The sequence below is a fragment of the Hemitrygon akajei genome, chromosome 4, assembly GCF_048418815.1.
Source record: "Hemitrygon akajei chromosome 4, sHemAka1.3, whole genome shotgun sequence".
In the NCBI taxonomy this organism is placed as follows: Eukaryota; Metazoa; Chordata; class Chondrichthyes; order Myliobatiformes; family Dasyatidae; genus Hemitrygon; species Hemitrygon akajei.
The window spans coordinates 42,861,138-42,873,478 of record NC_133127.1 but is presented as its reverse complement, the minus strand read 5'-3'; the positions used below and the strand labels follow the sequence as shown (position 1 = coordinate 42,873,478).

The 12,341-nt window shown below is 40.1% G+C and overlaps 1 protein-coding gene across 2 annotated transcripts in view; it reads left to right on the top strand.

Moving 5' to 3' along the window:
• Nucleotides 1-12,341, top strand: part of grid2 (glutamate receptor, ionotropic, delta 2) — a 1,108,967-nt gene that overhangs the window by 406,515 nt on the left and 690,111 nt on the right. The gene's annotated exons all lie outside the window — the stretch shown is intronic.

Sequence of the window (12,341 nt, the reverse complement as noted above, 5' to 3'; positions counted from 1 at the left end):
ACCAACTGACCATTTATGTCTTCAAACTTATTTCTGTAACTTAATTGGAAATGGAAGTAATAAATAAATTATCTGCAGCCTTTGAGTAGAGTTTTTGAATTATTTTTGTTCTTATTAACAAAAGGAAATACTGTGAATATATTTTCACTCAACATACAATGAATTACTTCTGTAATTCTACTTGGGCCTCTCTTTAAGTGTAGGGTGTTAGGATTTTCCGTGATATTGTCCAACCATCAGGCTCCTGAACTGATCTGGACAACTTCAATCACCACTTCTCCAAACTGATTCTACAACTACAAAGTCACTTTCAAGGACTCTTTACCGCTCAAATTCTTTGTCACCTTTTACACACTGGTTGTTTGTCTGTTGTTGTCTGTTTATATGTAGTTTTATGTAAAATTCCATTATATTTGTTTTTGCCCTGTAAATACCAGAAAGGAAATAAAGCTTAAGGTAGCATACGGTAACATATATATACTTTGATCTTTGAATTGAATTATCTAGTATTGGTTCAGGGACGCCAAGAATTAAAACTGAATATCCAGGGTGTTGTTTTCCACTTATTCATTTTAAGCATCTGGATGTCACAGTTAAGAACAATGTTTAGAACAGTATAGTACAGGAACAGGCCCTTTGGTTTATCATGAATTTGGTGAATATTTTGCCAACCTAAACTAATCCCAACTGCCTGTTCATGGTCTATATCCCTCTATCCTGACTCTTCAGGTACCTGTCTAAAAGTTTTTGATATTCCATTATCATATCAACTTCCATCACCACCTCCCATGGCAGCATCTTCCAGGCACGTACCACCCCCTGTGTAAAAAGAACTTGGTTTGTCAATTTCAATTAAACGTTTCCCTTCTCACCTTAAAACAACATCCTCTAGTATTTGACATTTCTATCCCGGGAAAAGCACTCGATCCACTTGGAGCTATGATGTTGTAGCCTTAGAGACTTGGATGGCTCAGGGGCAGGAATGGTTACTTCGAGTGCCAGGCTTTAGGTGTTTCAGAAAGGACATGGAAGGAAGCAAAAGAGGTGGGGGCATGGTACTGTTGATCAGAGATAGGAGGAAGACATGGATGTATCGTGTACGGAGTCTCTGTGAGCGGAAATTAGGAATAGAAAGGGGGTCAATAACTCTACTGTGTGTTTTTTTTATAGACCACCCAATAGTAACAGGGACATCGAGGAGCTGATAGGGAGACAGATTCTGGAAAGGTGTAATAATAACAGGGTTGTCGTGGTGGGAGAGTTTAATTTCCCAAATATCGATTGGCATCTGCCTAGAGTGAGGGGTTTAGAAGGGTTGGAGTTTGTTAGGTGTGTTCGTGAAGGTTTCTTGACATAATATGTAGATAAACCTACAAGAGGTGAGGCTGTACTTGATCTGATTTTGGGAAATGAAACTGGTCAGGTGTCAAATCTCTCAGTGGGAGAGCATTTTGGAAATGGTGATCACAATTCTATCTCCTTTACCATAGCATTAGAGAGGGATAGGAACAGACAAGTTAGGAAAGCATTTAATTAGGGGAAATATGAGGCTATCAGACAGGAACTTGGAAGCATAAATTGGGAACAGATGTTCTCAGGGAGATGTACAGAAGAAATGTAGCAAATGTTCAGGGGATATTTGTGTGGAGTTCTGCATTGGTACGTTCCAATGAGATAGGGAAAGGATGACGGGGTTTAGGAACTGTGGTGTACAAAAGCTGTTGTAAATCTAGTCAAGAAGAAAAGAAGAGATTATGAAAGGTTCAAAAAACTAGGTAATGATAGAGATCTAGAAAATTATAAGGCTAGCAGGAAGGAGTTTAAGAATGAAATTAGGAAAGCTAGAAGGGGCCATGATAAGGATTTGGTGGACGGGATTAAAGAAAACCCCAAGGCATTTTACAAGTATGTGAAGAGCAAGAGGATAAGGCTTGAGAGAATAGGACCGATTAAGTGTGACAGTGGAAAGGTGTGAATGGAACCGGAGGAGACAGGAGAGGTAATTAATGAGTACTTTGCTTCTGTATTCACTACGGGAAAAGATTATGCAATTGTAGGGATGATTATTGGCAGACTAAGTGCGTCAGCTTCCATATTCACCAATCAGCAATCTGTACAGTGCGTGTCACTCTGAGTAAGTCGGTGAAGTGGCATCAATGTATATGGGAGTGATCAATGCAGTGTTGATAAAACAACCAGATTGACTGTCTAATTTTATTCAGTTCTAGCACAGGATTCAAATTCCGTGTGATCTATTCCTCCTGATTTGTACATATTTATGTAGAAACAGTTAGTGGAGAGGCGGCCTAAGGTCCATTTCTTCTGTAAAGTTCCCCTGCAATGAAACACTCCTTTATCTCAAACTGAGGAAATTTGTATTTCAATCTCGGTGATGACTTCTCAATGAAGGGCATTTTAAGAAGGCTGATTGGACCCCCATTCTTTCAGCTCAATCAAAGCCTGCGGAACTCCCTTGCATCATTTTAACTTGCCCCACCAGTCTCAACTGTACCAACGGTATGAAGTGCTCCCATTCCATAGATACCCAGATCAGTGAAAAAATCTTCAGAACAGGGACAGGCTGTTAGTATCGATGAATGCCTCAATGGTCTACAGCCTGCATCCTATAATGGTCTGTAACTAGCCTCACATGAGCCTTAATTGATTGGTCTTTCCCCTTCTTGCCCTGAAATCCCAAAGGATTGGAGCATCACAGTCAAAGATGTGCTTATTGTCATGAGTACAAGTACATGTACGTACAGGTGCAAAAAACAGATGCTTGCAGCAGCATCACAGGCCCATTGCATCGCCTGAGCAACGTTGAGAAGGAAAATACAAGTTCACATAAATTATGTACAATTCTTACAAGAAAAGCACAATTGTAGTGGTCATAATGTTGCTAAACTTCAGTTGTAATTCATGTTTTGATGGTTGGTTGTAAGACAGAAAATGTTTGAAGGGAAGTAGCTGTTCTTGTACCTGGGACCTCAGCTTCTCTACCTCCTGTTAGCTGGAAGCTGTGAGAAGATGCCATGGCTTGGATTGTGTGGATCTTTGATTAAGAATGTTGCCTTCTTGAGGCAGAACTTCCTATAGATATTACTGACAGTGGGAAGGGATGTGCCCATGATGTATTGGGCTGTCCATTACTCTCTGAACTTCTTACATTCCTGGAAACTTGAATTGCCATACCAGGCATGATGCTACTAAACTTGAGGAGTAGTTCCTTCAAGCGTGATGGAGAGGATGCAATCCCTTGCACTCTGTAGACACAGAAGATAGATTCCTCCAAGTTACATACATAGCTTGGGAGACAAGAACCTGTTTAAACTTCTATTGTGTGGGTCTACTATCCAGAACACTCTCCACCTTAGCTCCAAAGGAACAGTTTCTCATTTGGAGAGACCACTTTATAACCATTCACCAAATCAGATTGCCAACATGTGCCCAGCTGGCAGCGAAGGCAAAGTAAAGGAGAGACTGCAATGCCAGACTGTGTGCAGTGTGGAATACCAAGGAAATAAGGTCTCATCATTTCCAAATATGAACACTGTGAGCTATTAAAACATTATATTTTCCAAACTGTGCTATTAACAAGCATACGAATTTACTCCTATCTGACTGAATATACAGTATGTGCCCAATAAAAATGATCAGGTAAAATATTAGTAAGTCTATAGCATAACAATCCCATCTTTTATTTTTCTAATTTGCTGACTATTAGGAGCTGAAAAAGATTGAAGTATAAAGTTATGACTGATAACATCTCTCAGAGAATGACTGATATTGCCCGGTGTTACTCTTATTTGTAAAGAATGGATTTTATTTGTACTTGTTTGCCAAAATTCATTTGATGGCCACATTGCTTATAGATTTTGACATTTTACTTTTCCCTAAACAATAATTTCTTCTCCATCTCTTGGAATGGCTCCATTGTGAATGTAACAGCTGCTATGCCCAGTATTCTCCTCCTCACCCTGAAGCCATTTTGCTGCTCTATCACCTCATATAAATTAGATGGCTTTCCTTCGCACAGCAAATTCTGGGATAGTGTAGCCATCATACTTTATTCCTACCACCAATATACTCTGAGAACAAAACTTGGTGTGACCTACAGCAACAAGTGGGACAAATTATATAAATGCAGTGATAGCTAGTTCCTGAAATCAGCTCTTAATATTGAATTGACTTTATTACTTACATTCTTCATAAACATGAGGAGTAAAAATCTTTATGTTACATTTCTGTCTAAATGTGCAATGTGCAATTATAGCAATTTATAATAAATATTATGTACAACAGGATAGTCAATATGACATAGAAATACAGTTGTGTCAGCATGAATTAAGCAGCCTGGTGGCCTGGTGGAAGAAGCTGCCCGGGAGCCTGTTGGTCCTGGCTTTTATGCTGTGATACCATTTCCTGGATGGTAGCAGCTGGAACAGTTTGTGGCTGAGGTGACTGGGATCTCCAATGATCTTTCGGGCCCTTTTTACACACCTCTCTTTGTAAAAGACATGAAGAGTGGGAAGTTCACATCTACAGATGTGCTGGTCTGTCTGCTCTACTCTCTGCGGAATCCTGCAATTGAGGGAGGTACAGTTCCCATACCAGGCGGTATTGCTACACAGGGAGCTGAGTGGATAATTATGTCCTGATTTGCCCTGTCACTAGCTCAGTAGCTAGACTTGTTTCTGACTGCAAGTGCTTGTAATAACGCTGAATGCCATAATTACACCAAGGAATGTCAAGAAAGGTCACTGTTCAGTAATGAGGTTCTCATAGCTGATGAGGAAGGCTGTCATGGAGTGCATAGCCCTGCCTAATGTGAAAAACAATAGGTCGCATTCAGTAAAACATCTGGTAACCTCAGAGAGCTTTAGCATCATATAGCACAGACCAAGAATCCCATTTCCTTGCATATGGCCCACATCCCTCTAAACTCTTCTGTACCCATCCAAGTATTTTTTAAATGTTTGTTGATGTACCTGCCCAAGTACTTCCGCAGGCAACTCCTTACATATATTGACCATCACATTAATTTGTGCTGCAATGTTGAGGGATCTATGCATGTGGACCCTGAGACCCCTCTGTTCCTCCGCACTACGAAGAATCCAGCCAGTAACCTTGTACCTTTCTTCAAGTTCAACCTTTCAAATTGTATCATTTCACATTTTTCTAGATTGAACTCAATTTGCCATTTCTCAGCCCAGCTCTGCATCCTATCAATGTTGTAACTTACCACACTAGCCACAACACCATCAAGCTTCGTGTCCTCTACAAATTTACTAATCCACCCTTCCACTTCCTCATAAAAGTCCTTGATAAAGACCACAAAGAACAGGGGTCCCAGAACAGATCCCTGTTGAACACCATTGGTCACTGACCTCGAGGCAGAATATATTCTGTCTACAACCACCCTCTGCCTTCTATGGCAAGCCGTTTCTGAATCCATACAGCCAAGTTTCCTTGGAGTATAAGAAAAAGCAGAGAAGTGCAGCGAATGACAATGAGCTGGAGTAAATCATCATAATGCAATGAAAGACTTGTGAATGTCGGATAAGGATTAAAGGCACACCAAGATTTTGAAGCAAAGAATCTGTGATGTTTTTAAAACTACAGCAAACTGATGCTTTTCTATCTGAAAGTGGGGTGCATATTAAGAAGGAAATTAAGCATCATGGACATTGTGGATGGAATTAAATACATAGAACAGCTGGAACAGAAATAAAACCAATTATCATTTTCAAAAGCTTGGTAACTTCTTCCGTTTGTCATTGAGATATCTTATGCATCAGTTGAATTATCACCATTGCATTCATCACAGAAATTATGTGGTGACTGCAGTTTAATCATAGATCCCTTTGCTCCAAGGTAGTAACTTTGAGCAACACATTGAGAGATTAATTATTGCCAACTGTTTTATCCTGTCTTTGGATGCAGCAATTGTTTTTTCAACATATTCACCACTTTCATCCGCAAGGGACTGGTCTGATGGATTTGACCTGATTTGTCTTGTCACCTGCTTCACTTAGCAGGTTAAGCTTAGATACTGTGGAACTTGGAACAGTGCCTAGTAACACAGATTCATTTCAAGGCAGCAAAGAAGGAGGTAGTTTTCAATCTTTATCTCTGTGGCTGAATACACAATTTGTACTTGCCCTCCTCTCCCCTTAAATATCTGACATATTCTTTTCATTAGGTTTTTTAATGTTGTCCCCACACTATCTACTACAGCATCATAAAGTCATACAGCACAGAACCAAATTATTTGGCCACTGCATTTGTGGTGGTCATCAAGTGTCTATCTGTATTAATCCCTCTTCCCAACACTTTGTGCATACTTTTTATTCAGTGGCAATTTAAGTGGACTTATAAATATTTCTTGTGATTTCACTATCCCTTGAAGCAGTTTGTTGCAGATTCCTGTCATCATCCTTTGTGTCAAAAAAAATACTTGATGAAATACTCTGCAAATGTCCTGTTCATGTTTTTTCATCAGATAGTTTGTTGCTCCAGATCCTAGTATGCATATTCGTCTGTATCTCCAGTTTAATTTATCTCCCCTCATCAATGAAACACTGCATCCCAGGCAACAGCCTAGCTAATCTCCTCTGCACTTTCTCCAGTGCATTTACACCTCTCCTATTTCATTGTGACCAGAACTGAACAGAGTATTCAGTTGTGGTCAAACTAAGGTTTGTACAATTTCTCCATGCTATTATATTCTACATCCTTGCGAAGAAAGGCAAATATGCTTTTTTAACCTCCTCCTCTATCTATCCTGCTTTCAAAAGGTCCTTCTGTTCCTCAAAATCAGAATCAGGTTTATTATCACTGGCATGTGACATGAAATTTGTTAACTTAGCAACAGTAGTTCAATACAATACATAATCTAGCAAAGAAAAAATAAATAAATAAAATTTAAAAAATAAATAAATCAATTATGTATATTGGATAGATTAAAAAAACGTGCTAAAACAGAAATACTGTGTATTGAAAAAAAGTGAGCTAGTGTACAAAGATTTAATGTCCATTTAGGAATTGGATGGCAGAGGGGAAGAAGCTGTTCCTGAATCGCTGAGTGTGTGCCTTCAGGCTTCTGTACCTCCTACCTGATGGTAACAGTGATAAAAGGGCATGCTCTGGGTGCTGGAGGTCGTTAATAATGGACGCTGCCTTTCTGAGACACCACTCCCTAAAGATGTCCTGGGTACTTTGTAGGCTAGTACCCAAGATGGAGCTGACTAGATTTACAACCCTCTGCAGCTTCTTTCAGTCCTGTGCAGTAGCCCCTCCATACTAGACAGTGATGCAGCCTGTCAGAATGCGCACCACGGTACAACTATAGAAGTTTTTGAGTGTATTTGTTGACATACCAAAATGCTTCAAACTCCAAATAAAGTATAGCCACTGTCTTGCCTTCTTTATAACTACATCGATATGTTGGAACCAAGTTAGAGCCTCAGAGACCTTGGCACCCAAGAACTTGAAGCTGCTCAATCTCTCCACTTCTGATCCCTCTGTGAGGATTGGCATGTGTTCCTTCGTCTTACCCTTCCTGAAATCCACAGTCAGCTCTTTGGTCTTACTGACATTGAGTGCCAGGTTGTTGCTGTGGCACCATTCCACTAGTTGGCATATCTCACTCCTGTACACCCTCTCCTCTCCACCTGAGATTCTGCCAATGATGGTTGTATTGTCAGCAAATTTATAGATGGTATTTGAGCTCTGCCTAGCCACACAGTCATGTGTATATAGAGAGTAGAGCAGTGGGTTAAGAACACACACCTGAGGTGCGCCAGTGTTGATCGTCAGTGAGGAGGATATGTTATCATAAATCCGCACAGATTGTGGTCTTCCATTTAGGAAGACCACAATCCCTACAATACATGTTCGTTGCTTACATCTTGGATATTCGCTTTCCAAAATGCACCATCTCACTTTTTCATGAATTGCCAACTGTCCAATGCATTTTCTTTTAAATTAGGTTTGACAGTGACAACAGAAAACAATGCTCGAGACTGTTGGTTATACTTTTGCTCCTGTCAGAGATAGTAAATACTAACCTAATCCAGGATATCAGCACAAATACTGAATTTCTGGAGGGAAAGTTTCTTTGTTATTTTGCTGTCTTTTAAGTGGGATATTAAATTAGGCCCCTGCCTGTCTTTCCACTGGAAGATGTCAAGTATGATCACAATGTTGTCTATCCCTCAAACAAAGGCAGCAAAATAAATTATCGAGATTTCATAAGCTGCCTGTGAGACTTGGTCTGCCCAAATTAATAATTAGTTTGTCAATCTAATAACAATTCACAAGAAACCCATGTTAGTGAAGCCCTTTGGATTGTCATGATAAATTGGAAGCAGCTATATTAATACAGGTTTTGAGCAACACAAAGAAAATGATGGTGGAACTCAGCAAGTCAGGCAGTACCTATGGAGAAAAATAAATAATCAGTGTTTTTGAGCCAAGACTCTTCATCAGGACTGGTAAGGAAGGGGGCAGAAGCCAGGATAAGAAGATGAGGGAAGGTAAAGCAGTACAGTTTGGCAGGTGTTAGATGACACCAGGTGAGAGGGAAAGCGGGTTAGTAGGGGAGGGGCTATGAAGTAAGAAGCTGGGAAGAGATCGGTGAAGGAGGTAAAGGGCTGAAGATGAAGGAATCTAATAGGAGAGGACAGTGAGCCATAGAAGAAATGGAAGGAGGAGGGGAACAAGAGGGAGGTGGTGGGTGGATTAGGAGAAATTAAGAGGTGAGGGGGTAACCAGAATGGGGAACATTGTTACGTACCCGTGACACGTGACAGTGGTACCCTTGTCACGTGACTGGGGTTGAAGTTATACTGGACATGAGGTAATGGTTTTGTGATGGTGGAGTGATGTCATTTTCCCGCCAGTAGAGGTCATGTGACAGGTTTTTTCTACAGGGTATAAAAGGAAGACCCACCCTGTCAGGTGGGGCAGTTCGTGGCTAGATTTGCCAAGATGACTTCATGTTACTGTGTGATTTAAAGTGATGACGCAGTTTAGTTAAAAATGAAGTTTTATATAATGCCTAAAGTTTAAAAGGTCAGAGCCAACGGTTTCTTTGCTGATGGAGAGTGAAGTTTGGAAGATGGACATCGAGAAGAACCGATTTTCGACGGTGGATTGATTTCGACCTTGTTTGATCCTCATTCGGAAGGATTTCGTTGACTATTCTCGCTGTTGATCCCTGGGATGACCAGAAAGGGTTTGAGAATAGTGTGGAAGAGAGCTCAGTCACTTTAAGCCGTTATATTTAATAAAATTCGACGTGGGAGTTCGACGCTGGGAATCGAAGGACATCGACGTGAAAGAGAATTTAAATCGTTTTAAAAAGTCTCTCCTTTTAAAAGTACCGTGAGCTATTGAACTGTCGGCATACCGTTCTAAAGAACTGTTTTCTTTCAGCATATCGTTTTAAAGAACTGTTTTTTTTCAATACCGCTTTAAAGACTGTTTGAGACTGCAACGCTATTAAGAACTGTTTGAACAGCTGCCAGCAGCTGGATTCGGGTCAATGTTTGAGTTTGTTTACTTTTGAGGGGGTTTGTTTCAGTGTTTAATAAACATGTTATTTGTTGTTAAACCCTTGCCTATCTCATCTATATTTATTGTTGCCTGAATACGTAACAACATAAAATGAGAGAAGGGAGGGGGAAAGAGAAACTATCAAAAGTTAGAGAAATCAATGTTCATGCCATTAGGTTGGAGGCAATCGAGAGAGAACATGAGGTGTTGCTACTACAGTCTGAGTTTGGCCTCATCATGAGTGCAATGGAAATAAGAAGTCAAATTTAAATGGTTAACCACCTGGGAGATCCAGCCTGTTGAGCGGACAGAGCGAAGGTGCTCAACGATGTGGAACCCCATTCTGCATCAGGTCTCACTGATGTAGAGGAGGCTGCTCTGGATACAATCGATGACACCAACAGACTTGCAGGTGAAGTGTTTGTTTATCTATTTAACGACGCAGCACAGAATAGAATAGACCATTCTGGCCCTTCCAGCCACACCATCCCAGCAAACCCCAACAACCTTGATTTAACCCTAACCTAATCACAGGACAACTTACAATGACCAATTAACCTTCCAGGAATGCCTTTGGGAGGAAAGCGGAGGACCCAGAGAAAACCCATACATTCCATGGGGAGAATGGACAGAGACTCCTTACAGAGGATGCCAGGCTTGAACTCTGAACTCCACTGCCCCAAGCAGTAATGGTGTTGCATTAACTGCTACACCACAGTGATGCCCACGTGTTTGTCCTGGTTTTGGTAACACTGTGTGATCTGCCTTTGGCAATTAGTTTCCAGTATTTTTCGATATTGTTTATAGCTGCACTAAAGAAATGAAAGCAAGTTAATGAAAGATCAAATCTAGAAGCTGGCTTTGCAACATCAGCATTAAACCATTAAATGGAGTGAATTAAACAAGGGCCAACCAGAAGTAAAAGAAATCACTTTGACCCTCAAGCCAGATCCAACTTTCTGCAAGATCACGTTTTATTGTGTAACTCAAGTTCTAACCTGGTCCTCATATCCTTGAGGAAGAGAGCTCCAAAAATTTAAAGTTCTCTTTATAAAGACAGTTCACATTATTCACTTCAAAATGACTAACTCCTAATTTTGAGTCCCTCATTCCAAGTTGCACAGCCTGAAGAAGCAGCCTCTCAATATCAAGTGTTGATCCCTTACAGGATCTGTTTTGTTTAAATGAAATCTCCTCACGTTCCTCTGGGCACTGGTGACTCTGCAAGCCTTATTCATTAACTACTCGTTCAGCTAATCCTTCAGCCTGTGAAGCAATCCGATGAATTACTCAGCAGTAATTCTGAGGCAAAAAGTAGTAGACTGATATACAATGTGAGAAATTGAATGTTAAAATAAAAACATTATGTAATTCATTTTCCAATTTATCTGGGCTTAATCTGATCGTTTCCCGGTGAAATCATTCAGATTGCAGAACTGGACAGGACAGTCACAATTCACAGCAGCACATCAAACATCTCTCAGTATCAGGAATGTACCTAATGATTCATCATTTGTGCAATGATTTTTTCACCCATATGGATGTAAATTGGAGCTCAAGGCACTACCCTATGAAGTCAATGGAACAGCTTCAAAAGAACTAAAAGTACATCGAGATTGTTTGTTACTTGGCTCATTATTTACAAAGATTGCAATGACACTGGGAAACCTCATTGGACAGTTGCAGAGCATGAAGTTCGAAGTAAATTTATTACCAAAGTACATGTATGTCACTATATACTGTCCTTAGATTCATTTTCTTACAGTGGAACAAATAAATACATAGATTCAAAGACAAAACTACACATACTGACAATACTGACACATACAGACTGACAATAAACAGAAGTGCAAAATAAGACAAGCAGAAGTACAAAAAAAAGAATAAGTATTTGAATAAATAATACTGAGAAAGTAAGTTGTTGTATCCTTGAAAGTGAGTCCATAAGTTGTGTTCCTAGGTTGTTCAGTGTTGTCTGAGGTCTCCTGCTCAAATCTTTAAATGCTAATATGGCATTGAAAATCATAGGTGAGCGTATTCTCCAGTATTTAGCTGCTTAAATTGTCATGGATACATTTTGAAGCTCATGTTGATAGACCTTGTGAGGGCCAAAGACATTTTTTCTGCATTGTATGTTTGACAGGAGTTTGTCATTTGTGGAGAAGACAGTTGTAGCCACCTCTGCTTCTGATGGTGTCTCTGCCATTCTCCATGTATCCCTTGATCAGGATGAATGCCTTAACATATTAGATGACCTGTTCTGGGACTATTACATAAATGCAATCACAAGGAAGGCATATCAGCATCTTTATTTTCTAAGGTGGTTAAGGAAGATGGGCATGTTACCAAATGCTCAAGCAAATTTCCACAGATTAACTGCTGAATGTATCCTAACTGGTTACACCATGGTCTGGCATGGCAATTTGAATGCACAGCAGCATAAGAAATTGGGGACAGTAGTTGACTCAACTCAGTCCATCATGTGCACATCCAACCCCACCATCAGTAGCATCTACAGGAGGTGTTGTCCCAAAAAGGCAACCTCGATCATAAAGTATCCCTACCATCCAGAGTATGCCATCTTCTTGCAGCTAACATTGAGCAGGAGGTACAGAATCCTGAAGACCCATATCATCAGGCTCAGGAATCGTTACTTCCCCTCAATTATTATGTTCTTGAACCAACCTGTACAAACTCAATCACTATCTCACAAGATCAATACAATTTTTGTTCTAATTGTGTTCTGTCTTGTATAATTTTCAAAATTAATGCTTAATTTATGT